Source organism: Struthio camelus, chromosome Z, assembly GCF_040807025.1.
Source record: "Struthio camelus isolate bStrCam1 chromosome Z, bStrCam1.hap1, whole genome shotgun sequence".
Taxonomy (NCBI): domain Eukaryota; kingdom Metazoa; phylum Chordata; class Aves; order Struthioniformes; family Struthionidae; genus Struthio; species Struthio camelus.
Window position 1 is genome coordinate 59,189,994 of NC_090982.1, and position 27,299 is coordinate 59,217,292.

General features: G+C 39.9%; 1 long non-coding RNA gene across 1 annotated transcript; it reads left to right on the plus strand.

Moving 5' to 3' along the window:
- The first annotated feature begins 3,895 nt into the window (after positions 1-3,895).
- On the plus strand, positions 3,896-27,094 carry LOC138064667 (uncharacterized). Its single transcript, XR_011137912.1, has 5 exons — positions 3,896-4,005; positions 7,593-7,685; positions 9,181-9,306; positions 20,494-20,556; positions 27,004-27,094. It is a non-coding gene; the product is annotated as an uncharacterized lncRNA (long non-coding RNA).
- Positions 27,095-27,299: the final 205 nt, after the last annotated feature.

The window sequence follows — 27,299 nt, forward strand, 5'->3', positions numbered from 1 at the left end:
ATTCTGGTGCTTTTGCATAGTTTGTATTGAGTTAGGACTTTAGGATTTGTCCTTCACTGAATATACAGCATTTGCATTATAACTTCAATAGACATAACCATTTTGTTACAGATAGATACTTTCATTTTATCTGTGTATAGTATCTGTACACCAACTATCTGTGGACTACGAACGACCATATTGCACTAACTCTTTTTGTTTATCTTAGCTGTATCTCCTGCCCCATCGTATTTCTTTTGTACGGAACAATGCTGCACCAGGTTTGTGTCTTTACTCTTATGCAATAATACGTCCTCTACACCTGCCTTATTATTGAATATGCACAAAATCAACCCTGGAGGACTTGGTTAAATATTCACTATATTAGGGTGTTTGTTATAAGAGGAATTAAAAAGTTAATGCACGAGAATAACGAACAGTGAATTAATTTTAATATATGCTGTTATTCCAGAGAATATTTCAACATTTATACAGTATTTTTAGAAGAAATACTAAATAAATGAAAAGATGTGTACTTACAGGCTAACTATTGAGAAAAACAAGAAAAATATGATGACCTTGTGTGAATTTTCTCTCAACTGGAGTTGATGACCAGTTTAAAAGTGCTTGCTGTTGAGACTTGTATAAATGGAGATATTTTAAAAACAGTTTGGTAGAGTGAGTTTAGACTGTAATTTGTATATACAAACTAAGACTACAGAAGACAAACTATCCAGCTGAGGTTACCTTTTATTCTCCATACTGTTATCTTTCCTGTTTACCTCATGTTGGACTGAATTTACAAAAATTTGTCATGGGATCTGTGTGACTAATGACAAGAAAATTAGAATGTTTGCTGGTTCAGAATGTCCTGTGTGCAGGCACTACTGATGCCTACTTGTGTGCGTGAAGATCAAATTTTGCGCTCATATTGATGTGCCCTGCAAACAACATGGTGGTGAGTGGGTGGAGTTAGAGTACAGGCACTCATTTGTCATTTTCAAAGAAATTTGTGTAGGCAGCCTCCAATATGCCTCAGCAAATTTAAACGAATGAATGGGTCATCTTAGTAATCGCTGACATTATATACTATGTGTGCATACATGAAACCATGAAATTGTTTAGTCATTCATTTCCAGTTACAAAAATGTTTCTGGAGATACAGATTAGAGAAGGAACCCCTGCAAAAGTCTCAGAAGGAAATTTCTCACAATGACGAACGTGTATCTTGGGACCTCATTCAGAAAGAGCTTTGATAAACAGTTTGATTGAATAATTTGTGCCTCTCCAAGATTTAAAAAGTCAAACACACAAAAAGTCATTATTTGTCTGTATTGTTAAAGCATTATATTATCCACAGACTTCTTAATGGCAGACCTACTGCAGTCAATTGAGACAACGGAGAGCCCAGGGCCCAATCCATCAAGGTGCCAGCCATCTCATGTGCAAAGAGCGCCACTGGTTCCAACTGAGGGGTCAAAAGGACTGAAAATATTATCTGTCTTCCAGAGGTCCTGAAGAGCTTACAAGGTTATGTACTTAAATAAATGAGTAGTCCCATTAAAATAATTTTACACATCTGAAGGACCGTAGTGAATGGTCCCTTAGTTAACAGTTCATGGGAGTAATGTGGTTCCCATAGGAAGGTACATATTACTATCCTGTCAGTTCTGAGAACTGTGGTTGGTATCCATATGTCATTTTAAAATAAGCTTTTTTAAAATGAATATTTCAATGAAATAAAAGAAGAAAAAGCATGCAATTAAAACATGTAATTAATGTGACTTTAATATGCGATGAAAAGTTTCAAGAAATTATTCACTTAACATCCTCACCACCCAGTCCTACATGTATTTTATACCTGAATGTCCTCTCAGGAGAACCCTGCTAGGGAAGACATGCTAGTTTAACCCTACGCTGACTGAGGCTGCTGCTGATGACATTTTCAAATTAACTATTTAACTTGCAAGTACTTGAATCCAAATGAGTACAGCACTCAGAGTGTTCACATATGCTAATACCTTCCATTTAAGGTTTGGGCAATTAATGTTGGAGAAAAACGCAAGTAACAGTGTAAAAGTATCACAAAAAGTATCAAATTTTGCATATTCAAATGTGTACAGCCATATAATCATTCATTATTTTCCTGAGTCAGTCAGCAATTTTTGAAGCTTTTAAAAATTAGGTAGTGTTGTCATCACTGCTGTAGTTTATTATGGTTATAAATTAGGACTGGTGAACATGTCTTGGCTGTATACCTGAACACTTGCCCTGAAACACCGTTGGCCTCTGTCTCATCTGTGTCCCACAACCGGCATAGTCAGAAGCATGTGCCAGGCAAATTACTGTAGGAACTCTCACTCCATTCCCCTAAATATGACTGTACTGACTAAAAAGACAAAAAAGGACAGAAAGAGAAATAGGTCAGCATGATCATCTTAGCCAGTAATAGGGTATTTTCCAGAAACTGCACAAGGGGACAGTGAGATTTTTCTTAAAGGGCAATGGCAGCATTTCTGCTTTCTATTTAGGCAGCTTCCAGACATTCAAAAATATCTCAGCGATGTTTCATTTGTGTAATCGTAATTTTTATTTAAACAAAGTAAGAACATTCATTCATCAGTTCAAATTAAGTTCAGAGGCACTTAAAATGTGTCTCTTTGATCACCCCCCAAAAAGGAGGCTTTATATAAATCTGAGGGGTCAAGGGCAAGTATTCCCATTCACTCTACCAAATGGTAAAAATATTCTTCACTACTGGAAGACAAATAGCCCTTGATCAACTGTTTGTGTTCAGGACTTTTTATGGTTAATACAGAGTATATAATGTATAAATACTGTTTCATTCAAAAAGTTGATCAGGACGAACAGTTTGCTGTCTATAGCATAGCAAGAGAAGCTGATTGTCTTGCTTTGTCCCTCATGAATTGGTTGCCCTCACAGTCCGCATAATACTCCTCCTCACACCTTCTTCCCCAACACACACACACCCACAGGCATATTCATTTCAATATTCATCTTCTCCTCCTTTTCCCTTATTAGGGATGCTGGGGAGGACTGAGCCACTGCTGCATCCTTATTAGATACCAAGAGACTGCTGTAGACAGACTCTTCAGTGTAGCCTGAAAATAGAAAACATGTTTGGGGCACTAGTACGCTAAGACTAACACGGTTATTGCACAGAGAATGCTGTGTTTCTTTCAGGGCCGTATCCGGCCAGGCACTGAGCCCTTCCCCAGCAACTGGGACTGCTCCCGTGGTAAAATGTGCATCTGTCCTTTGAGCACTTCCTTAGCATGAGCTGCACTAATAATCAGCACTTTGCAGGACAAAGCTTTTCAGTTCTTTGATTTCTCAGTATGTATGAGCACATTGGTATGGGTATGCTTGCCTGCTTTCTGGTCACAAATGCTCTGATGCTGTAAAATATAAAGTGAAAGAGAGGGGGAAAAGAGCAGCTGCCAGTAGTTTAAGTGGTATAGTTTTGTGTGCTCTGTTTTGCTTCCTCCCTTTTGTCACGACCCTTATGTATGTCCAGGTTAGGGCCTTGCTAAATAGGCCCATTATTTTTAAGAGGACAGCACGGCAAAGGTTTGTGCATGCATAACATGCTTTGTAAGCCGTACAAAGAGTTAATCCCCCTTTCAAGAAGCCTTCAGAGAACTCAGATGGCATGAGGCCAATAAAACCAACCTCCCCCCTCCCCAAAACCTCTAAACCCTAAAAATTATGTAGAAGCCACTTCAAGCAACCTAGATCCAGCGTTAAGATCAGGGTAAGGAACCAACTAAAGTTCTCAGATATATGACAATAAAGGTGTCCAACTACCTGACTGTTCACATGTATACGTGTGCATGTATGTGCTTATATATAAAAATTCCACTCAGTATTTCTCAATTTTGCTCGGTTTCTGAGAGGCAAGGAAGGACATTTTGGGCATCTCTCTTTGTTCGGAGGAGGGCGGCGGCAAGAGCCGATGCCTCTGCGCGAACAACATCCCTGACTTTGCCATGCCGCCGTTCCCAGGTAACCTCTGGTTACGCTCCGGGAAGCCAGGAGAGCCTGGAGACTTTCCTCCTTTCCCCGCAGAAAAGAGGAAAACTCACCCGCCCAACTCTCCGGGGCAGCCCCGGGCGCTGCCGCGGCCTGCGTCGGGGCCGGCCGCCGCTCACGGCCCCGCGCCCCCGGCCCGCGCTCACCCCCCACCCCGGGCGCCTCCCCACCCCCGGGGCACCCCCGGCACAGCCGCCCCCCGCGGCGGGCCGGGCCGGGCCGGGCCGAGCCGAGCCGGGCCGGGCCGGGCCGGGCCGGGCCGGGCAGGCCGGGCGCGGCCCTCGCGCGGCTGGCGGCCGTTTAGCGGCGCCAGCGTCGGAGGGAGGTGCGCGCAGCGCGCACAGGGCAAGTTTGATGTTGACAAACTTCTTGTGGCAGCGAGACTGTGTCAGCACAACTTCCAGGAGGATGAGAGAGCAGCTCCTCGCAGGGCCGGCGGGAGGCGGCCGCGGGGACGGAACAGCAAATGCTATTCAGCCCGAGCAGTTTCAAGCCGCCCATGCTGGGGAATTACTGTAGTCTAGCTACGGCTCTTAGCGCTGGCGCTGGCTGTGTGTGCGTGTGTATGTGTGTGTGTGTGCGCGTGCGTGTGTGTGTGTGAGTGCGGGTGCGTGTGTGCGCGCCGGGGCGGGCGGGGGAGCCGAGCGGCAGCCCGCGCGTGGCCGCGGCGGGGCCCCGCGCACCGCGGAGGCCGGCGGAGGCGGCGGGCGGGCGGGGGCGCCGCGCCGAGGCCGCCGGGGCGGCGGGGGGGGGGGAGAGGGGGAAGGGGTTGGGGGTAGGGGCAGCCCCCAACTTCCCCGCACCCGAAAAACTCCCTCTTTTGTTCCCCGATAGGACTCTCCCAAAAAAAAATGCGTGCTCGGGCAGACTGACAGCTGGGGTCAAGAAACAGCTGCTGGAGTTAATGTTTCTTCCTCCCACTTCGTCTGATGGCGGTGCCCTGCCAAGACAAAGTGAGAGCGGGAGGGAGCGCGCTGCTCCCACCGCCCCCGGGCGGGCGCCGGCCGGGCCTCCGCGCGCGGCCCGCTCCGGGCGGCCGCCGAGCCCGCGCTGCCACGGCGACGGGGCCGGCGACGGGGCCCGGCCCAGCCGGCGGGCCGGGGCAGGCGCGCACGCAGGGACAGCGTCGACCTATATATATGTCTGCCGCTGTCTTTTTCCTCCTCTCTCCCTCTCTCTCTCCTCCAAAAATCTGACAGGCATAGGAAAAAATTGCATTTGTTTGCAAGGGCTGATTCACGCTGCGGATCGTTACCCGGCAAGGGCTGCCAAAAAGTCGGCTTGTTTGCTAAGCGACTGGCCCAAGCCGCGAAACTTCCTGCCCAAAATCCGGATCCGCGCCGCCGCGAAGTTTGGGGCGGCCGGGTCCGGGCTTTGGGGGCGGCCGGCGGCGGCGGCGGCGGCCCCTGCGCTGACCCCGGCCTGGCGCGGACATTCCTCCCCCGCCGGCGCCCGGCCGCGGCCGCGGCCGCCACCGCCCCGCCCCGCCCGCCGGGCGGCAACGGCTCCGCGCGCGCCCCGCGGGCGGCAACGGCTCCGCGCCCGCGCGCGCCCCCCGCCGCCGCCGGCCGGGCCTGCGCTCCCCGCAGGCGGTGGGACAGGTGCCGGCGAGGCTCCCTCCCGGCGAGGTGGCTTCGCGCCCGCCACTGGCAGCAGGGCTTTTCCCTCAAAGGACGGTGGAGGGTTTGTCGCCGGAGACTTGTGTGAAGGCGCGGGTGCGCCGGCAGGCCTCAGCGCACGCTGAGCTTCTCTCCTAGCGCGACGTGGAGGCCCCCTTCTCGCACGCAGTAAAGCCCACGCTGCCCAGGGCCCGGCTGACAAAGAGCCTGGAGAGCAACTGGTGCAAGCGTCGCTCCCTGCCCAAGGGCCACATCCTGCCCCCAAGGAAGTCAGTGGAGTTTCCCTGAATTTGGTGGACCTGAAGGTAGTTTGGGTTTAGATGTGCTATGGGGCTGGTCCTCTTTGAAGGCACAGTGGTTCAAGTTTCAAAAATAGTTTTTCGGATACCTCCTCAGAGGCATATATTTGAATTCTGAAGAATGTTCGATGTCTAGCAACGGCCACTGACTCAGCTGCTCAACACTTTGAAAACCAGGCTCTTAAATATAAGAGCCTATCTTTGAGCACCCGTTTTTTTAATGTTGGGCAGTATTTCATGTCAGCGAATAGTAACATTGAGTCACTCTGTTTTTCCCAGTAAAGAGTAGACTGCCCCTCCTTTCACAGGTTATTCATGTCAGATTAGTCCTGCTATCTACAGAGTTATGGTTGCCATTAACTGCAGTATTCTGATATTTCATCATCACATCAACCACTGCTTAATGTCATGACACATTTTACTGTGTTGTGACCCAGCTTTATCATGTGAAGATGTTGCATTGACTCTTATGTATCTTTAGAATATTTATTTATTCACCATTGCTACAGAGATGTCTAGTCATACATGAAATAAACACATCACGAGTACTATTGACATGCTGCAAACATAGCTTGTGAGAGACTCATTACAATCAGAGCTGTCCAGTAAGCCCTGCTGCCTCCTGGCTAGCTGGCCTATTTCATTTCTTCCCTAATTCCCTGTCCAGGATGGTTCACTATTCCAGCCTATTGCTTTATATCATTCTGTGAACTCCGCTCCGTCTGCTGCTTTTTCCAGACTGGTCCATTTTGCTCTTTCAGCCGTATTCTCCACACAGCTCTTCGCCTGACTCCACTCCTTGCTGTTAATTAATGCCTCAGTTTTTTGCTATCTAAGAAAGATAACACTTTGATTAGATACACACACATGCACATATACCAACATTAACTCTTCTGTTTCTGAAGAATAAATGACATGAAATCCAGATGAGATCCAAATATCAATTAGAAAATTCCCATTGACTTCAGTGAGATCAAGATTTCACATGTGGTACCCCGAGCTTTATGCCTTTTACATTCTCCCATCAAACAGTAATTTCTATTTATCCTAATTCACCCTTCCTATTTAATTCCATAATTCTGATGAATTTCATCAGAAAGATATTTCATTTACTCTGAGGAGTTTTCTCAGCCAAATCTTTGCTACTGCAACGTATACAAAACTGAATTTTCATTCTTTCTTTTTTCACGCTTTTCTACAACCTCAGAAGAATTAACACCTTTGATCTTGCTATTTGGAGACTTTTATTTCAGACACTCAAGTTGCAGTTCATGACAATTAGCTCCTTGAGTTTTTCTTTTTTCATGCAGGTAGCTTCCAAACATTGGCCACTCTATGGCCAATTTTTTCTCAGGTTTAAATAACATGGAACTTGGAACAAGAGGTGGAGGGTAAATCGAGGAGGAATTTGGTCTAGAAGCTCCATGAAGCTCTAAACTATTATTTCCAAATGGCCTGAAGGTCATGAGAAATCATCCGCTTCTAAGGCTTAGTGGGACAGCACAGTGATTTAGCACATCAGAACCCTGAGTTTGGGAATTTGCTTCTAAGTCAAATGGGAGTAGGAGAGAAAGAGTGTTTTCATCCTCAGGCGGGGGAGAGACAAGCTCTGACATGTACTGTTTTAATTTTGCATTTGGAGGAGCTGTTTGCAGTGTCTTTTGATAATCCTGGGAGAAGCCAGTTGTCCTACAGAAGCCTGCAGAGGAGCTGTGCAAGCATCTCCATTTGCAGGGTAAGAAGGGAATTTATGAGGAATTGGTGGGCTTCCTATATGCAGTCTTAATGCCTGCAGCCAAATAATTCTTCATGTTACATCTTTGGAAATTCGCACAACATAACTGAAAAGTGAATCTTTACTTTTTGGGGTTGTTATTTTAATGCTTGTCTGAGCCTTTTAAGTTATTCACAACTAAAAATCAGTCATTTTAAGATAATATTTCCAAAAAGTATATGATCTTGTTGCACTAGCAGAAGCCAGGCGGCATTTTGGACAGTTATGTCTGCATAGAGATTGCTCAGTGCAGTTCAAGCCTCCCTTGGTATGTCAAAGCTGATTCCATTGTTTCTGGCTGCAAAAAGATTGAGAGCTTCTCTTCCCACTGTCTGATACATAAGAACAGTGGGTCAGTCAATGAAAACGAAAGTTTACAAGTTCACTACCAATGAAAGAAAATATTATATCAAACTACATGATTTCAGACAGAGGAACTCACTGCCGCTATAGATGATCAAGGTCAAGAACTTCCCAAAATACAAAGAGAAAAGCCCTACCTTTTAAATGGGTAACAAGAACATTCAAATCTATAGTAGTTAAAGTAAAACAAATACGTACAGAAGGAGATACAAAACCTGAGGTTCCAGATCCTTACTCAATCTGAAAATAAACACGAGATACAGATAGATACTCTGCAGATTATGACACATCTTTACTGAGGATTCCTTGAACTTTTATTTGAAGTATCTGATTCTAGCTCCTACTGAGACAGATTAAAGAGCTGAACAGAATAGGTCTCATCCCTAAATGATACACCTATGTTTGTTTTGAACTAAGAGATTGCAAATTAATGACTTGTTTCAAACAATGTGTGGCCATGTGGCCAATGTGTAACATTTTCACTTCCACAGTGACACTTTGTTAAGCATGATTACCTTAGGATGTAAGGCACATGAACAAGTTACCACACGCACGGTAAGTTAGGGTGTGAATTTATAACAGTCAGCTACTGTGGTGGAACTGCCGCTGTGTGTGCATAATATAAGGGGTAAGCTACTTCAGATTACCTCACTGTTATCCCTGAGTAGAGGTGTGCACACAAGCTGTTATTGTGGAGTAGGTAACGCACTGCATTCACAGTTTCCCTTTACCCTATGTTCAGGGCCAAGACAAGGTTCTTCCAGCCTACTGAAGCGTTGGAGATGCAGACACCTACCACACTTTGCTTAAGGCTGCTGGCAGAGAGCAGGCTATGAATGGCCTGCTTTGATTCTTCCTGCTGAAGCACAAAGTAGATAGCCAGAGAAGTCAACCCATTGAACTGGGCAAACAAAGCCAAGGTAGCCTGAAATAATATTTTATCCAACTATGTGCCTACCCCTATGCAGGAGATAACGGAACACCTCTGCTTTAAGCCATCCTCATTCTGTGAAGTCTGTACTTCACAGTGGGTAGTCTGCTGGACTGTGAACAGGGCTGGCTAAAGTGCAGGTGCATTTCTGCTCTCTTATAGACTGCTGCCTCCCTCATCCTGTAGTTTTTTAGCTGTCTGCTGGTCCAGCTGATCTGCCCACTACAGCATTTCTTGAGTGCACAGTCTGATGTAGAAAAGACATACATAACTGCTGTTATGGAACAGGTGAGAGTATCTTTCTAATTTCTAATTTCCATGTTTGTACCAAGCGAAAAAGAAAAATAGAGAAATGATAACCACTAATCTTGACAACGCATTTTTCAGTATATCTCACTGTGCTGCTCAGATTTACCCCAACATAAGCAGCAGAAATAGACATTTTAGGACACCAAATTCAACCTGCGTAGATGACTGTTACAGGGCACAAGGTTGTTGCTTATCCAGTTAGTTGTTACTGAGATTTTTGCCGTGATTGTGACAGGTGGGGTTGCACCTTTTATCAGTACACTGAACTAATGCTGTGTGCCAAATGCTGCAGTAAATCTTCGCCAAACCAAAACTTGTTCTAATATCCATAGGAGATGATGTCTCCCACTAGCTTTGTTTCTACAGTTTCATCCAGTAATCTGAAGTTTCATTAGTGTATTAGGACACAAATTAGTGGACTCAGTCTTCAGCATTGACTGATACAGCAGGGAAGTCACAGCTGGCCACATGATATTTTTCCCCTCCATTATCCTGGGGTTGCCCCCAAGGAAAGATAGGTATAACTGATATTTAAGTGATGCAGAGTAATTGTGCCCTCTGATTGAATGGAGATAGCTGAAAAATTTTACAAAGCACCTAAGGAACTTAAGCGCTTTATGATACTACCACATATATTTTTTCAGTGATTTAAGCAGCCCTCCTCATTCCCAGCCCTTGTTCTTGTGCCGCCCACTGCATTGTGCTGGCACAGCTGTTTGTTTGGCTGTGGGCGGCCCAGGGGTGGGAAGAAGCAGCTGGAGGGGTGGGAGAGCTGCTTATACCGGCTTAAGCAGCTCTGCCATCAAATGTGTAACCATGGCCTAAGATCCCCTGAAGTTCCTTAGAAGGCTAAGCTGTCCGATTTTCAGATCTCATCTGAATTGCCCCAGTATTTTTTTGTACTTTAGGTAGGTGGTAACTGTAGTATCTCAGATGCCATTGTATGCTAATTGTTGGTAAATGTTGTCTTATTCATGGTGACTGCTCTGTATCAGTTTTCATTAGAAATGTAACATAAACTGGAAGCATAGAAAAACAGCAACAGCAGCAATTATGCATGTGATCATCACAGAGAGTGTCAAAATCTTGCCTCAATAAAGCCTGAGTAGAGAGAAAGCAAATTCTTACACATGAATTTGATTTACTTTACTAAATGATGGCAATTATCAGTGGCATTAAAATATATTATTTTCATATTTTTCACATAATTCTGTGACAGTGAGGGTTCTGCATTAAAAACAACATCTTCTGTTAATCTTAAAGCCACTATCATACACTAGATAGTAACGTTCTGGAAAAATTCCAGAATATAGGACCCTTTCTCCCACGTTGTTAGAACATTTCCTGAGAAGTTTCCAAAGCCAGTCCTTATCATCTAAAGGAAAAGAAGAAATTAATTAATAAAAGTTCCTCTTAATATTTGATCCAGAGAAAGTGCTTAAGGGGCTTTTCAGAAGACAACGATTCTCATGCAGCTGATGATTCAATAGAATCAAAATACGCTTTTTTTTCTTTCTTTAAAAACATCTGGTAGAAAATCTGCTTTCATGATGCTGAAAGGCTCTCCTAAATCCCCCCAAATTCTTCCTAATAGCTCCTCTAAGTATCTGTGGAGTTTCAGTAACTCAGGGAATTTTTATATTATTAAATTGCAGAAATTTTCACATATTTAATTATTTCCTCAAAACTGGGCTGTATCTTAACAAGCATTTCAAAAACCACCTTTCAAGTTAGCCCCAAGGTCATCCTGCTATTTTGCAGTTTTTTCAGTAGAGTTCTTGATGACTTCTGGTAAAATTACATTATGTTAAAGGAGTCTTTTTGCCTTTGCAAATATCAGAAAAATGAAAGAAAAAGGCCTTACCCATCTTTTTAAAAAGTATAGAAAAGTCAGTGTTGGAATTTATATTTTTTACATACTTGACGATAATTTTGGTCGGATCAGAATATAGCCGCTGACTCGCCATTTTGAGTCAATGATGTGGACTACCTGCAGAGGTCTAAATGAGTTATCCAAGAATTCCCCAGGTTTCAGTTGTACTAGAGTTCAAGTGCATTTTTATCTTCTTCCTGGTTTCAGAGTACATCTGTACTATTTTTCAGACTTAGTCTAGGTCTATATTAGTCTGAGGTTTAAGCATACTCTTGATCCTTTGTGACGCCTGACCTTCAGCTCACTGCTATGCCTCTAGTCTTGAAAAAGCCAGGTGGCACCCTATGCAGAAAAACTCAGGTATAGGTGCAAAGTGGCTCACACTTGAACTCTGATTCTACAGTGAGTACTAGTGCATGATATGAACTACATGACTGTGTGACTTAAGCCCAAAGTCAAGCATGACTGTGCAAGGCAGGATAGTAACCAGACTGCAGCCCTCAGATTTCAGGCCTAGTGCTTCAACCCATCTTCAGGGAAATCCCGCACTTCTTTCTTTCGGTCGTGGTCAGAGTACTTGTACTTCAGCCAAACAGGTGCTTAATTTTTTTCCTTCTGCCATAATAATATACATAAGTTGGTCAAGAATTGCTTGCTTAGCAGTGGAATAAAGTTTATGGGGAAGAAAGACCTCCAAAAAAGATATTTTATATACATATTTATCTTATCCAAACCTCTTTCCTTTCTGACTGTAATCCATATGTTCCCTCATGTCTCAGTCCGGTTCCCTCAAACAAATACCTTCCTCCATGTGGATGCTCTTAATTTGAAGCCTGCCAAAGGTTATTTGATCTCTTGTTTTAGCCAGCCCTTTACTTTCTTGCTTCAAACCACTAGTAGGTTAGCCAAAGAGTCTTTAAAACTCGTTGTCCAGGTTTATCAGTCAGTGTTAATTGTGATGGCATAGACTTGCAACCACAGTTAGGGGGACATTAAATTAGAAATAATGATAATTTGGGACGAGAGTCCACTTGTATTAGAACAAAATGCAGATCAGGTCACAAGCCTATGAGCAGGATAGGTAGAGATATACATACATAATGGAGTTATAAGAGGGACAAGAAGGAGGATGAGGCAATCTACTCAATTTCTTGCAATTCTGTATAGCAAAAAGTATGGGGATTAACAGGAAGAGCTGATAGTCTTAGTACATGATCAAAATTATAACTTAATTGGTGTGACAGGCACTTATTTGAGTAATTTACATGACAAGAATATTAACATGGAAGGGTATAATTTGTGGAAGGAATATGGAAGGGTGGTGTTTTCTTGCATATCAAGAATATACAATTTTTCCTAATGTCCAGGTTGTGAAAGAAGATAGATGGGTTGTAAGTTCGTGACTGAATGTAACAGGAAAAAAATGAGGGTGCTGTGACAGTATAGGTTTTTGCAGGCCACTGAACCAGGAACATGAAAAGAGTGATGTTTTTGTAATTGGATAGAATCATGTGAAAGCTCCAGAGTTGGTGAAACGCAGGAATTTAACTGCTCAGGACATCTGTTAGGAAAACCGAGAAATAGGACACAAACCAGCAAATTCTAGGAGTGTGTTGGAAACAAATTCTTAGAACTTTGGAAAAAGAGGTGGCTCTTCTAGATTTGATTCAAGCCAACTGGATGGAACTAGTCGAGAAGGAAAAGGTGTAAAGCAGCTTGGGCATTAAATGTCAGAGTTCCTAATCTTTAAGCCAGGAAGGAAAAATCAAAGCCTCAAGAATTCGTTATTCAATAAATTCACAGAATTGTAAAGATAAATTTTCTGGGAAACAAATCTAAGAGATTCAGTAGATTTGATAGTTTCTTATAAAAATTATATTGAAGGGAGAAGCATAAATTCTTCTAATGCAGAAGCATGTTAAAAAAACAATGTAGCTAAATCATGAGCTTTTCAATGACTTAAAACACACAAAGGAAGAGTACAGGAAGTTGGAAACTTAGCCAGATTACAAAAATGAGTAGAAAAACGTGGGGAGAAATCAGAAAAATTGAGACAAAAAATGAAATACAACTAATAATAAATATTAAGGATAACAGGAAAGTATTCTAAAAATGTTTTAGCAAGAAGAAAACCATGGAAAGAGCTGGTCTATTTCTTGAAGAGAAAGATTCTGGTACTGAAAAGGCCAATGCTTTTTTGTTTCCATCTTAACACCACCAGCAAACCCATGATCAGACAAGAAAAATAATCAATATCAAAGATAAAGTGGTAAGAACTGAGATTAAAATTGGGAGAGAAAAAATCTTTGCTACTCGAATAGCATTAGATGTGTCCAAATGAGTCTAGTGAAATTCAGCCTGGGGTATTTTGAGATCCAGCAGCGGCAGCTGCAGAATTATTGCTGGTTATTTCTTAAAGAGCATGAAGGATGGCTGAGGTGCCAGAACACTGAAAAGGGGCAAACGTGTTACCTATATTTAAAAATGAGAGAAGACAAACTCTTAAAAGATCGGTCATCTTAACGTCAATCCTAGGCCAATTAATTAAACTATTTACATGCCTCTAAAAGACAACAAAGAGATAAGTAGTAGCCAACATGAGTTTGTCAAGAGCAAATCATGTCAAACCAATCTAATTTTCTTCCATGACAGAGTAACAGGCATTAAGAATAGGAGGAAGCAGTAGGCATCATGCATTTTGGACTTCAGTAGTTTTTTGGCACTGTATCATACAATACTCACATACAAGGTAGAGAAACACAGTTACATGAAACTACTATTATGTGGTAAACAGAAAATTTATTTTCAGACTGTAGGTATCAGAGGTTCATTTTCAAATTAGAAGTACATATCAAATGGGGTTTCACCTGGGTCTGTTCTGGTCCAATACTGTTTAACAATTTTATTAATGGCTTAGATAACAGAATAGAAAATATTCCTTAAATCTGAAGATAACAGCAAGTGTAGGGGGGCAGCAGTCATGTTCAAGGACAGGGTTAGAATTCAAGATTTCAAAATTAGAAAATCTGGAAAACAGGATGAAACTCAACAAGGACAGCTGCGAAGTTTCACATTTGGGTCATAGTAATCAGTTGTGCAAATACAGGATAGAAAGGACAGGCTTTATACTGCAGACAGAAATACTGGAGTTATAGTAGATCAAAGTTTAACACGGCTCAACATCAGGCTCTTACAAAAAAGACAGACATTATTCAGAGATGTATATTTTGGAGCATCATTTATAAGACTTGCAAAGTAATCCTTCTGCTTTACCAGTGCTGGTAAGGCCTCTGCTGGTACACTCTTTATAGGCGTTTGCTCACAATTCAAAAACTAATTAGAGAAAAGAGAAGAGCAATGAGAACAAGATCTAGAAAATATCATCTATAAGGAAAGAGTGAAGGAAATGGGGCTGCATAGTCTATATAGGAGAAAATTCAGAGAAGCGTTATAAGAGGCTTAAGAAGCCTAAAAAGTAGCTGCAAAAGAAAGGCAATGCATTCTCTTCCACATTCACTGACAGATTAAACTGCATTCTGTTTAGAATTAGGAAAATCTTTCTAACGGCAAGGTTAATGAAACACTGGAATAGATAGCTTAAGACCAAACCTTCATCACTAGAGTTTCTGAGATGAGGTTAGAAAAACATCTGTGCAGAATGATGTCCCTAGAACTGAATCTGCACTGAAGCAGTGGCATGGACTAGAAGATAGATATTCCAGATATTTATTATGATTTGTCTGATTTAACAACTTTAAAGTACTGTGGGGGAGGTGGGGTTAGTTAAACCAATTTATCCTGAGCTGCCTGTTTTTTCAGTCATTTTCCTTTGGTTTGAACTAATTATAGTAATAAAATATTAGAATAACCAGATCAACATACAAGAGCTGCTGCAAAGCATCTCCAAATCTGTCACATTCCTATGAGTGATGCACGTTAAAATATAAGATGTTGTATACTCGTTTTGCCCCTTACATGGGTTCTGAGGTTTTAATAAATTTACAAATGCAGCACACATTTAATCTAGTTACATTAGTCTCATATGGGTGCTGCAGATCTCTACAGCTACTTCTCATTGACCGTGGTACATGTATTAATGAATAAAAAATTGATGAGCTATAGGTCTTCTTCCTTGCTTCCTTTCTCCCCTCTCATCAATGACTCAGCCAGTGAGCTAATAGAAATTTTACTGGGCAGCAGAAGCTTTCACAGAAGTAACTGCCGGCATGTTGCAGAGGCTAGAAACGTATGGATATGAAGTACTGAAGAACGTACCCAGGTGCTGAGAGCGGAACTCACTAAGGAACAAAAGCATGTTAGCTGTTAAGAAATTTAATTTTTAATATTCAGTATTTGTGATGCTTAACTCATGATCAGTGGGAGCCAGGATTAAATACATTTGATCGTTAGTATCTGAAAAGAACATATGACTTGCGCCATAAACTAGAAATATTTTGTTGCCTTTCCTGAATCAGGTGGCAGCAAAAGCACAGAATCCTGCAGGGTGTGTCTGTGAAGGGAGAGGCAGATAGGGCGCTGGTAACTCTGACACAATCCAGTTTATTTGCCAAGAGCGTACACAAGATGAATGAAAAAAATACCACTTCTTCACTTTCTCTTTGCACTGCTCTACATGTACCCCTGATACTGTGCCTGATGCTTCCTTGCTCTTAGCTTCCCTGGGTTTTTTTGCCTACTGCATTCATTGACATTAAAACAAACATCAGAGAGATCTCTAATTCAATTAATGTCTAACCTGCATACCCCTCTGCATTATATATATAAGCCCCAACAGGCAACACAGCGTAGCCTTATTTCCTGTGTTCTCCTCCATAGTGGCCTTTATTGTTTAAATTACCTGGTTACACAAAGTCCTTAACAGTTTCTTTACATTTACACTGCTTTGAAGATGCCTGTTAAAGTGACCAATTTTAACTATGTTTAGACCAACCAATAACATAACGGACATGTCTAACAACTACTCAGGACACTGAGTAGAAAAATGTTGGGATTGTACAGGTTCAGGCAAGCGTACCTACACTGTTCACTCTGGGCCTGACCCAGAACTCCCTGAAGTCAATGGAAGTACTGCCACTGATGTCAGTGGGCTTTGGATCAGGACCAAGGCTACTCCAGTCTTTACTCAGATCTTACTCTGGCAGTTCTCCCATTGAAGTCAATGAGATTATTCCCTGGTATAATAGAGCTCACCGTCAGGAAGATTTTAATGATATTCAACCTACATTTTCCATGTCTTAATATCACCCCATTACTCCTAGTTATATCTCATTATCTTCTTCCTTTCAGGGACCCAATCCTAACCTCCTTAGTCAGGCAAAACTCCCACTGACTTCGATTATGGAAGCAGGATCTCACTGTGATCTTTACTATTTGGAGGCTGCTGTAATGCCCCCCCATGATGTCATCATACAGGCAAACCATGCATGGTGTTTTTGCTTGTGAAGACTGCAGTATTGAGCCTATGGCAGTACTGAAGAGGAGAGAAAAATGAAAAGATTTGTCAGTACAATTTCAAGACATACAGCAATATGAATTTTTAAGTAACATTTGATCTTATAAAAACACTTTATCATCTTTCCATCAGACGTACATCCTCACAGCTATATAAAAATCTGTAGTAAAATTATTGTAAGTAGTTTCTTTGATTAAGAACTCAACATTTGTGGTTTAGAATAGCTTTATAATTTGCCGTGGATAAGACAGATAACGTGATACCTCTTTCTCAACAATCATTTATTATGTATTATATGGCCTTTCTGGATGGTTGGATTGGAACATGTCCTAAATTACCAGAAGTTAACAATTTCTTATACAACCTAAAAAAGGTAATTTTCTATAAATGTGTATTAAAAGGTTGGATTTTATTTAGAGTTAAGACATCATATGTCTCTGATGGTCTTCATGCAAATAAGCTTTTGCACGCTCATAACTGTATTAGTTTAGAAGGTTAAGCTGAAGTAGTAGAATCTCATTAGTTTCTCCCCTCAGTGCGTGATGTGCCAGAGCTGTGCTTTTACAAAAGTATAGAGTCCCTTCCCCTCCATCCAGTCACTAAACAAAAGGCAAGCAAGACAGGAGACACTACCGAGGCAACCTGGTTAATGTGGTACCTGTGGCTAATGGGCTAAAACAATATAGCATGTCAGCATAATGCAACACCAAGCCCCAAATCCCCTGGACAAATATCATGGACAGCAGTAATTTTGCAGTTTTGAAAATCCGTGGAATAAGAGCCCTCTTTTCATTTGTGTTTTTACAGCAATGAGCATTGAGCGATTGGAATTTTATGGTAGTACAGCAGCACTAATGATAATAAATACTAATTAAAAGAAAGGGTATGTGGACATTATACAGTACATAACAAATACTCAGAAATATGTTCCCATGCCTGATTCTGTGTGCCCTTCCCTGCTCCGTTCTGGAGAAACAGTATGAATCCTTCCAGCGTGAATATATGGGACTTTCTAGTAAGGACATGATTTTACTCATTAGGGATATCAGCTATGCCCAACAGCTATGGCAAATCCCTTTTTCTGCATGCTAGATTTCCCTACTTTCTATCACATACTAATAATTAATCACTGGAGATTTACATGTGTATTCCCTTTGCTATCAGTCATTTTTTTTTTCTTAACTGCCCGGACATCATGTAGATTAAATATGTAAAACATTATTGCCTGCTCTGTGTTCCTCGCTGTTGTCCTTATTTGCTCCACCCACTTCAATAATACACTGATTTACAACAAATAGAGATACGGCTCTCAGACGATAGTCCAAACCTATTTCTCTAATAAGACAAATCCAAATACTCCAATGCCAGTGCAGTTAAGGAATTCTTCAGGAAAGTTACACTGAAATTCGGCATATTCAAGAGATGTTTACTCAGCCACTGAGTAAGTTTACTTCTTTATTCTAGTCCATCTCTCCTTTACAGGTATGAGGAAACACAAATAACTAAGATACAGAATATATGCTAAAGAATGACTTGAGGTGTGCATCTATCTCATCATTTTTAGTTCTGACTATTTTGCTTTTGAAGTGACTCTTCCAGTTCTCCTAATTTACCGTTCCTTTGTTTGCATGATGAAGCGTGCAAATTAGAATCCTTTTAGATTAAGCTAAACTGAAAGTTGCACCCTAAGAGCCCATCCAATTTGTTTCAATGGACCATTCAGTCGGTAGGACCAGACTAAGAGTTAGTCTGAGGTAAAGGCCCCAAAATATATAGTGTGGACATCCAGTCCTCAGCACCAGCTCTGTTGCTCTGTAGATCTGCTTTATTGCACTGCACTATTTGCTAATGGAGACATAGCTGAAGTTGCCTGTTTCGAAGAGAACAGTCCTGTAGTGTCCTCTCCATTATTTCTTTTCCACCTAGTCTCCTGGTATCTAACCTGATCCTTCTTTGACCACAGAGTGATGGTGCAGCTTTTTTAATAAACCAATTGGACAAAAAGTTGGTAGATAAGGCAAAAATGTGGGTTGCCAGAGTCCAGACACTGTCTAGCTTGTTTACAGAACCTCTCTAGAAAGAGAATGGGGATGAAATTCACGCCTCAAGATTGGATGTCCTGCATGAGAAGGGCAACGTTAGCTTGTTCAGAAACAGCGTCAGCTTGGATGTTGAGTCCTTTCTAACATTTAATTATAAGTAGTGAACTCAGTCATATTAATCCATTGTGTGTATATCTATTACTTATTGTAGCTACACTCTTTCATGTCATATATTTTAAAAGTCCAGTTAAATTCAGACATGTTTGAATACCATTTTCATCAGAAATTATATGGGTTTCATAGAAAGAGAGGTGTTGGAGTGGCAGCTTCTTTTATTTCCATTAACCTTCTTTTCCTCATTAATAACTGACCTGGAGCAGTAACAGCCACCCATGAATTCAAGCAAACAAAACAGTCTGCTTTTCTAGGCCCAGTGTTCTTTGCTGCATTGAGCCTTAACAGAGTAAGCAGCAACATGTCTGCTGGAAACTATTCACAACTCCACAGACAACAGCTTTTTACTGCATTTCTTCAGTTTCACCCACTTAGGCACTCCAGCCCTAATTCAATAACCTGGTCCACATACATACACTAAAAACTGTTAATATTCTGATCCTGGAAAATTAACAAAAAGCATTTTAAAAAAGCACAATAGAACACAGATGATAAGTGTGTGTGTTTAGCATAACAGATCCCAATATCATTATTTCCTGAATATTCTTTCCAATCCAGGCTGCTTTTGTACATCTCAACTGTGAGGATATATCTGATGAAACCAAAAAGCTACAGTGACGAAACAATGCACAAGGAATGTTTGTAATGTAATATGAAAGTAGTGTTTGGGATTTTAATACACTGTAATAGACAACACAGAATTTTTCAGTGAAAAGATAATTTGCTATTAAAATTGTGCAATATTTAATGTAATTCTGATAATGACAGTAAAATATGATTTCTGTAATGCAAGCTAATCATAAACTCTAATAATTTTTCACATTCAAATGAAGTATGTAATATATCTGAATACTGTAACTAGTACATATTTTTAAAAGAACTCGGCTATGGACTACTATTAAATATTATATTTCAAATATATAACAAAAACTAGTGAAGTCACAATATAAACATATTGAAATGCCATGTTGCATTTATTTGGAAAATAATGAATCCTGTGGGAGCAAGTCAAATTTTTTCTTCTAGACAGTTTTATTACAGATTTTTAAAGAGCTGAACCTTAGGAACTCTTTCCCCATGTTTAGCTGAAAACTGAAACTGCAATGGGTTTTGACCTTCCAAAGATAAACATTAATTCCCATGGATACTTAGTGTTCCCATTGCTTCTTGCGTTGTATCAGGCTTCTGAAACGAAGGGGGGTTAATCTGTTACGGATCTGTTCAGAGCGAAATTGCGCTAATGTTAAAAGCACTATTTTGTTTGTGGCATCCACCCATTTGCTGTTTGTGCAAAATGTAATGTGGCACCAGTCATGACATTTCTTAGAGGAATTTTCATACGTGAACTCGTTAGAATGAAAGGAGTGCTCCGAGTAATTTGTGCCAGTTAGTTCAGTCAGTTTTTAATATGGAATATTGTTGCCTTTTTTTTTTCCTGAGGGTGCTTTCCTCCTCTCCTGCACTGGAGAGTTGCACTCATACGCACCATGAGCAGAGCAGACTCCATTATGTGGCTTGTACGGTTTCGACAGTAGGCTGTGTAATCTGGGGCACCGCAAAGCATACTTTGATGTTTTTAACTTATGGTGCTTTTCTCTTTACAGCTAGCAAGTGGAGTGGTGCAGATAAGTCTGCACCACATCATGGGGATCTTTATGTAAACTGAGGTGAGTGTTAGATAGATTATGACTTGCATTGTGCCCCCTTTGATCTGTGCATATATTCCTATTTGATCCCTGCACAACACATTCAGCCATGTACTGAGCAATTCTTTTTCCTTTGTCTAAGGCTGCCAGATACTACATTGGACATTCTCTTATGTTTTTTCAAATATATGTTTAGAGTTGAAAATATATAATGTTCCCTTATGCTGCTATATTTCATTTGCAAAGATATGTTTTATATACTGTAAATTTTACTTCTTACCAAAAATATATTATCCTGGAAGCAAACTGAGTCAAATGTTCTCAGTGTGCCTGTAATTTCTTTGCAATTGTGTGAGGTGTGAAAATTCACTTGACTGTTCTTAGTGAAAGATCTGAAGGATGGAAGATAGAAATTGTTTTACTTCTGCCAAGCAAACAGGGAGAAGTATAGAATGTGTATATCATTTCTGGAGAGAAGATGGAGGACATGTAGTTCCAAAAGACATCCTCTGTCTCAAACAAAAATAAAGGGACATAGGACAAGTATTTTTATTTTTTCATCAAATATGTATATAGTAAAAGTTTATTAGAACAAAGGATAAGATAAATGGTCAAATGAGCTAAATTAAAGTTTTAGATGACAAAAATACACAGAATGCCCCAAGTACAAACTTCTCAAAACATGGGATTTCTGCACTTCATGATAGAAACCAGGAATGACCTTTTATGGAGTGGATGAAAGGTCTTTTTGGCTTTTTTTCAAGTGAATTTAAGGTAATTTTTACTCTTTATTTGAAAATGGTGTTCCATTCATAAAAGCAGGCATTAGATTTCATGATACTGAATTTAGTCATGAATTAACTGTGAAACTCACAAGAAAATATCTGAGTTGGCATTGGTGATTTGGTATTTTGTCTTCTCAGTCATTACCTGGGCATGGCACTAGGAGGCAATCTGCTATTAGAGGTGTCATCCTTCTGACATCAAAGTCTTTGAATATTGTGATTTTGAATATTGTGATCTTTCAGGCATCAACTTCCCCTGAGAAGGGGTTTCAGTAATTTTGTTTGTGTCAAATTCCAGCCTGAATTACTACAGTCACTTTAGTGTCTTCCAGATATGTTTAGAAAATGGCAGATCAGTGATTTTGAATACCTTCCTGGGACTCTGACCACTGATTTAGCCAATCATGACAATTTCTAATATACTAAACGTTATGAGTGAGGTTAGATGCTGGAATATTTAGACTGGAAGTCTTAACAGGGCTGCACTACCCACCCAGACTGCCTGTGTTGTCAAGACATATGTGTTTCCTGGTATGCCCAGCAGCACAACAGCTTAGATGATAACCTTAGCAGGGAAGATGCGTCTAGATGTATGTGTCTATGTACTGTGGACATATCTAGGGTAGAAAGCAGCTAAAGGGGGGTTGAGGTTGAAGATGAAGAGTTTAGATCCAGGTACCAACAGGGCAGTTAGACAGAACTTAGGCTCTTAATGGAAGTGAACATACAGGATAATACAAATGCTAATTACTCTGAAGAAAGAACATGGATGTTCTCAAACTGGGCACCAAAATGCGTATATTTTTTATTTCTCTTTGCCTCCGTTTGCATCCTTTCTATTTTCATAGGTGTTTTGAAAATTAATTTATTAATTCTTTCATGCCTTTGGATGTTATAATAATGAAAACCTAGGAGAAAGTTAATAGTTTTGTTTTCATAACAGGGTCTGAAAAGTGTACTGTACATCACTCTGTGGTCCTATATTGAAAAACGAGGGAGCGCATACATTTACTAGCTTAAAAATCTATTCTATGCACTAAATTAGCAGTATTATTTCTTTCAAAAAAGTAGCATAAAGTGTACTGAAAGGTCGCATCAGCCTGCATATGGCTAATAAACAGAGTTTCACATACAAGTTTCACAGGCTTATCATAGCTGTTGAACACTTGCTTTTGCAACCTTACATAACTTTATTTTTATAGAAGTTCTTTTGTTGTTTGGGAGTAAATATATAATTATATATTCCATATATTTCATAACTCTGTACAGAATATTATTTAGACAGTTTTGAAAGATTCTGTGCTTGTCACAGAGAGACTCTGTAGCAGACCTGGAAACATGCTTTTAAAAATGTTTCCACAAGTGTTTACTAAGACAGAAAGTCGAATTTGATTTGGCTGCGTTCATGCTCTTTTTGTTTACTTTTTGTGAATATTTTAACTAATAGGTTTACTGTCAGGATTGTTTACAGAAACAGCACATTTTAAGCAAATACTACAGAAATGTCATGGAAAATATATTTTAGACTCACAAATGTAAATATTTGCACTATAAATCTAATTATAAGCTTTACTGTAATACAAGTTTTATTATATAATCATTAAATCAGGAAATATGTATATGCACATACGGTTTTGCATTCAGTTAGGAACCACTAACTCCAGGGTTAAATAGCAGCTATGCAGAGGGCATTGAAGATCACCCCCTTGAAGCTCAAGAATTCTAGATATTAAGTACTTTCAACAGTATAATTTAAATCCTTGGACCTTTCCATTCCCTTAGATACTGCCCTTTGCATAAGCTGATCTTAAGCCTGTGTTTCAAGCATTAGGATGTGTTGTGATATTGTTAGGTAGATGAAAGGATGCTAGAAAATTAGACACTGCACAATTTTCAAAGAAAACAGAGAATCTTGAACCTGGATCATGACATATGTAGCAGAGAAAAAATTATAATAATTTGAGTTTTCCAATCTATTTAAATGTAATTGTTTACCTATAATTCCTCTTACAGATTTGAAATGTTACATAGAGCTTTGTCTTGTTTTTTAAAATATCTCACTTCACCTTTTAGAAAAGAAATAATAATCTTGTTTGTGTCTCTATAATATAAACATAATTAACATCAGCGGTATGTGGAATTAATGCTGCCTGTAAGGAAAGAGCTTCACAATTAAATCATGGATTTGCTGCTGTGCAGTTTGAGGACGTGAGCTTTGCTCACAAGACAATGGGTTTATACTCCATATTCCATAGATTTTCATTACATGTCTTGTGTCAGCAAAATTATATTAGGCAATCTCACAACTTGCATCAGCTCATATTAATATTATTTAAAGGACAAAATGGTCCTTGATATTATGCTTCTACTCATTATCAGAAATCATTATGCTCTAGAATGTTAATATTAAAGTTTATATATGATAACATTACTATTTGTTCTAATAATTTCCAATAAAAACAACTACTGTTTAGTGACTCATTTTATTTTCTTGTATTTCCTGGCAAGTATTCCACGTCTTTTTAAGGAATACCAGAGTAAGTTGGCTACAACTCAACTCACAGGCTGATTCTATAGGTGCTGCTTGCTGAAGGCTTTCGTTTAAACCAGTGATCTGGACTGGCTGGGGTACCTTATATCAGCCTCTGAACTATGCCTTCTTGTATTGAGAAACTATAAATTAACATTAATAAGACTTGTAATATAATGGAAAACTGCTAATCATGAAATAAAAGAGGGTAAGGGAGAGAGAGAAAGGCTGGAAAAAGAAGTAGAATACAGTCAGTCCCTTCCTTAACATGCTGTATCAACTTCAACTCACAAAATGGCAGCTGCTTTGGCACACAACACCATCCTAGAAATGCATTACCTAGAAAACTATTAAGCATTAACTACATATGTAGAATATGCTACCATTTGTAGTTTTAATTTATTTTCATTTCAATGAATAATTATAAGGAATAACAAGCAAGTTCCGATTGCTTTTTGGCAAAATAAAAAATGCTTCAATTTCAAATTCAGCACCAAATTTACTGCTGTTGAACAGCCAAAGCACTCAGTGAGTATAATGCACAGGTATTGCCAGATCATTCCAAGCTGTATGATATTTGAAATGTTTCACATACAAGAATTGTGTTAGCCTGCTCACAAAACAGGAAATAATGGAAAATGTAGTAGTGTTGGTATATTTTGGGAAATATAGTAAGCTTTATTAATAGTTTAATTAAATAAAAATGTAAACCTCACAGTATAAAAGTATATTTCTTACTGCCATTATATCAAAGCTATTTTAACTAAAATTTGAATTTCAGATGTTTGCAAATTATTTTTGGCTGATTTAACATATTCGCTATTGGTTGTTGTGATTTAGGACAGTAAGCATTTTCACTGTTATCTGTCTTCAGGAAACAAAACATTCACACCCAACACTGGGGACTGTGCTTGCTTTACCTATTTTATATATATGGCCGAGTCTTGAAGTTCAGATCTATTAGGAATGTGAAATCTTTTCATTCAGCTTTATATTTGTTTCAGCACTCTATTTTGTCTAGTCTTCAGATTATATTTCCACCTCAAAGGGACAAATTCTACACTTATTGAAATCCATCTAACCCTATTGACCTCAACCATAATCTTACTCTGATTTACAGCTTCATTAGGATTTTGGTGATGTAAATGAGAGTGGAATTTGGTCCTAAATCTTCACTCTAAATTAAAGAGTGTATTCACCTCTCAGTGCAGGATGTGGGAGTATGTGCCTCAAACAGAGAATACAGAGCTAAAACTTGGCAGGCAAGGTCTCAACTAGAGGGTGGATTTTTTTTTAATGTTGAGCTCACTTTTTTTCCTTAGATAAGCAGGCACACATTCCCATGTATCTTGTAAAATCAGTAACAGTTCTACACATGCATGTACAAGTGTAGTGCTGTTTTTACAAGATACATAACAATTCTTACTCACATATCTTTCTGATGAGAGAATCAAGTCATCAGTCTAAATATATTTGGTTTTACTTAAGTTGCAGGATTGCAGAAAGAATAGCTGTTTACCAGCTCTTGGTGCTTTCTTTGAGTACCTATAGTACAAAAATAGGTTCTCCTGCATCAAAGGTTCAGTTCTAAAAATCTCTAATTAGGTGAGTAGTGAACAAGAAAGTGCCCTTCTGAAGAAGTCTTTTTATTTTCTTTTTTGGTAAATTATAAATCTTAGGCTTAAGGCCTGATCTAAAGCTCACAGAAGTCAGAGGAAAAATTCCCATTAACTTCAGTGGCCTGGATCAGGTCCTGAAAAAGAAAATACCAGGTTATCACTTACTCACTATCTTCCATGAAGTTGGTCCAGAAAACCTCTACTGTTTCTAAAACACCGACCATATATTAAACAGTAATTCTGAAGAAAGTTAATATTTATATTATACAAATCCCATTATATTTATATGTATTTTATAGCAAAGAACATGTGAACTGGGAAGTACAATAAGGGACATATTTACTCTGCCCTTATGCTCTTTGTAGTTTGGATGTATGTGTAACTCACTGCAGAGACCCACATTACCTGAAATCATTCTGCTCTTACCCACAAAATTGTACCTATCATGAAAGAAGATATTTGGCAGAACTTGCTACAAAAGAACAATTTCCATATAGTCTTCTCTTAAAAAATGTAGACAAACAGAATGTCTGGAGATCAGAGTGACCCTGGGCAGCTAAGCCAAGAGTTCATTAAGCCATTCCCATCCCAATAACAATAAATTGTAAACAGTGTCACCTAAATTATACATCATTAATGGAGCATGGTGGTGTGGCCAGTACCAAATTTCGAGGATGCTTGACCAGGGATACAGATTCTGCTTCGGTCAAACAGTGACACAACTCCCAGCAAGATCAGGCTGCATGTCAGTCATGTGGACAGCTTCAAATACTTAGGCACAAGAGGAAGAAGTTAAGAATTTCTTGCTTATGTTAAATTAGGGCTGTTTGGTTTTTTGAGTTTATTTTAAAGTGTGTTCAAGCTTGATTACTTTTAGTAATAGGTGAAGTACTGCAGTGTCAAGGAGCCGAAGAATTTTTAAAGATCTTACATAACTCTAGTGATAATTTAAAGTATATTAATTGGCAGGTGCTTCTCACAAATGAGGAGGTGACTTTCTGAAAATAATCTGCCCCTGGAGTATAGCATGGCTTATTTTGTAGCTTTTATCAATGACAGAATTCAACACCTGTAAAAAAGAAGAAGGTAGCACTCATTTTAGAAAGAAGTAATCGAGAGGAAGCTTTCCTCCCCAAAATGAAGTGAAGAAGTGAATAGACCAGATCAGGAAGGGAACATGATCAAAACTAGGTGATTTTTCAAATTCTGCACAAGTGTTCAGCTTCCCCACCCCCACCCTACTCGCACAATAAATCTGCAGTAATTGCAAGTATTTGGGACCCGTTATCATTTCAATGTGATCACTCCATGGGTGGGGATTATTCACCCAAGTAAAGTTTGCAGGATCTGGTCAGTGTGTGCAGTATGACTGTTCTCCCAGCAAGACCATGGGTGGGCAGTGCCAAGCCCCATGGCCTGTGGTCCTTGCAGCTTAAAAAGACAGTTTTTGGAGAGATCAAAAGAAATCAAGTGTTTAATAATAGTGCTGTCAGTAACTGGTTTATATTCAGTTTCTCTTTTTTGCTTGAGACAGCTACCCTTAACAGCCAACAGAAAGAAACACTTGGATCGTGCTGCATACACGTAGCTGAAAAGGAAGAAGAATCTGATGCTGTATACCTCACCTTGAGGGTGACAGACAGGACATTTTACTATAAATGTTTATGCATTAATATGCAGAAACCTGTCTTGGTAGGGTTTTTCTAGATATCTTAATTCTGCTGATGCAAAGTGAGAGTGAAATTACAGGTGCCAGTTTGCAATGTAGAATGCTGATAAACAACTTACCATTTTGCAGTGGCTGGTCACATCTGGAGCCTTTTGGGATGC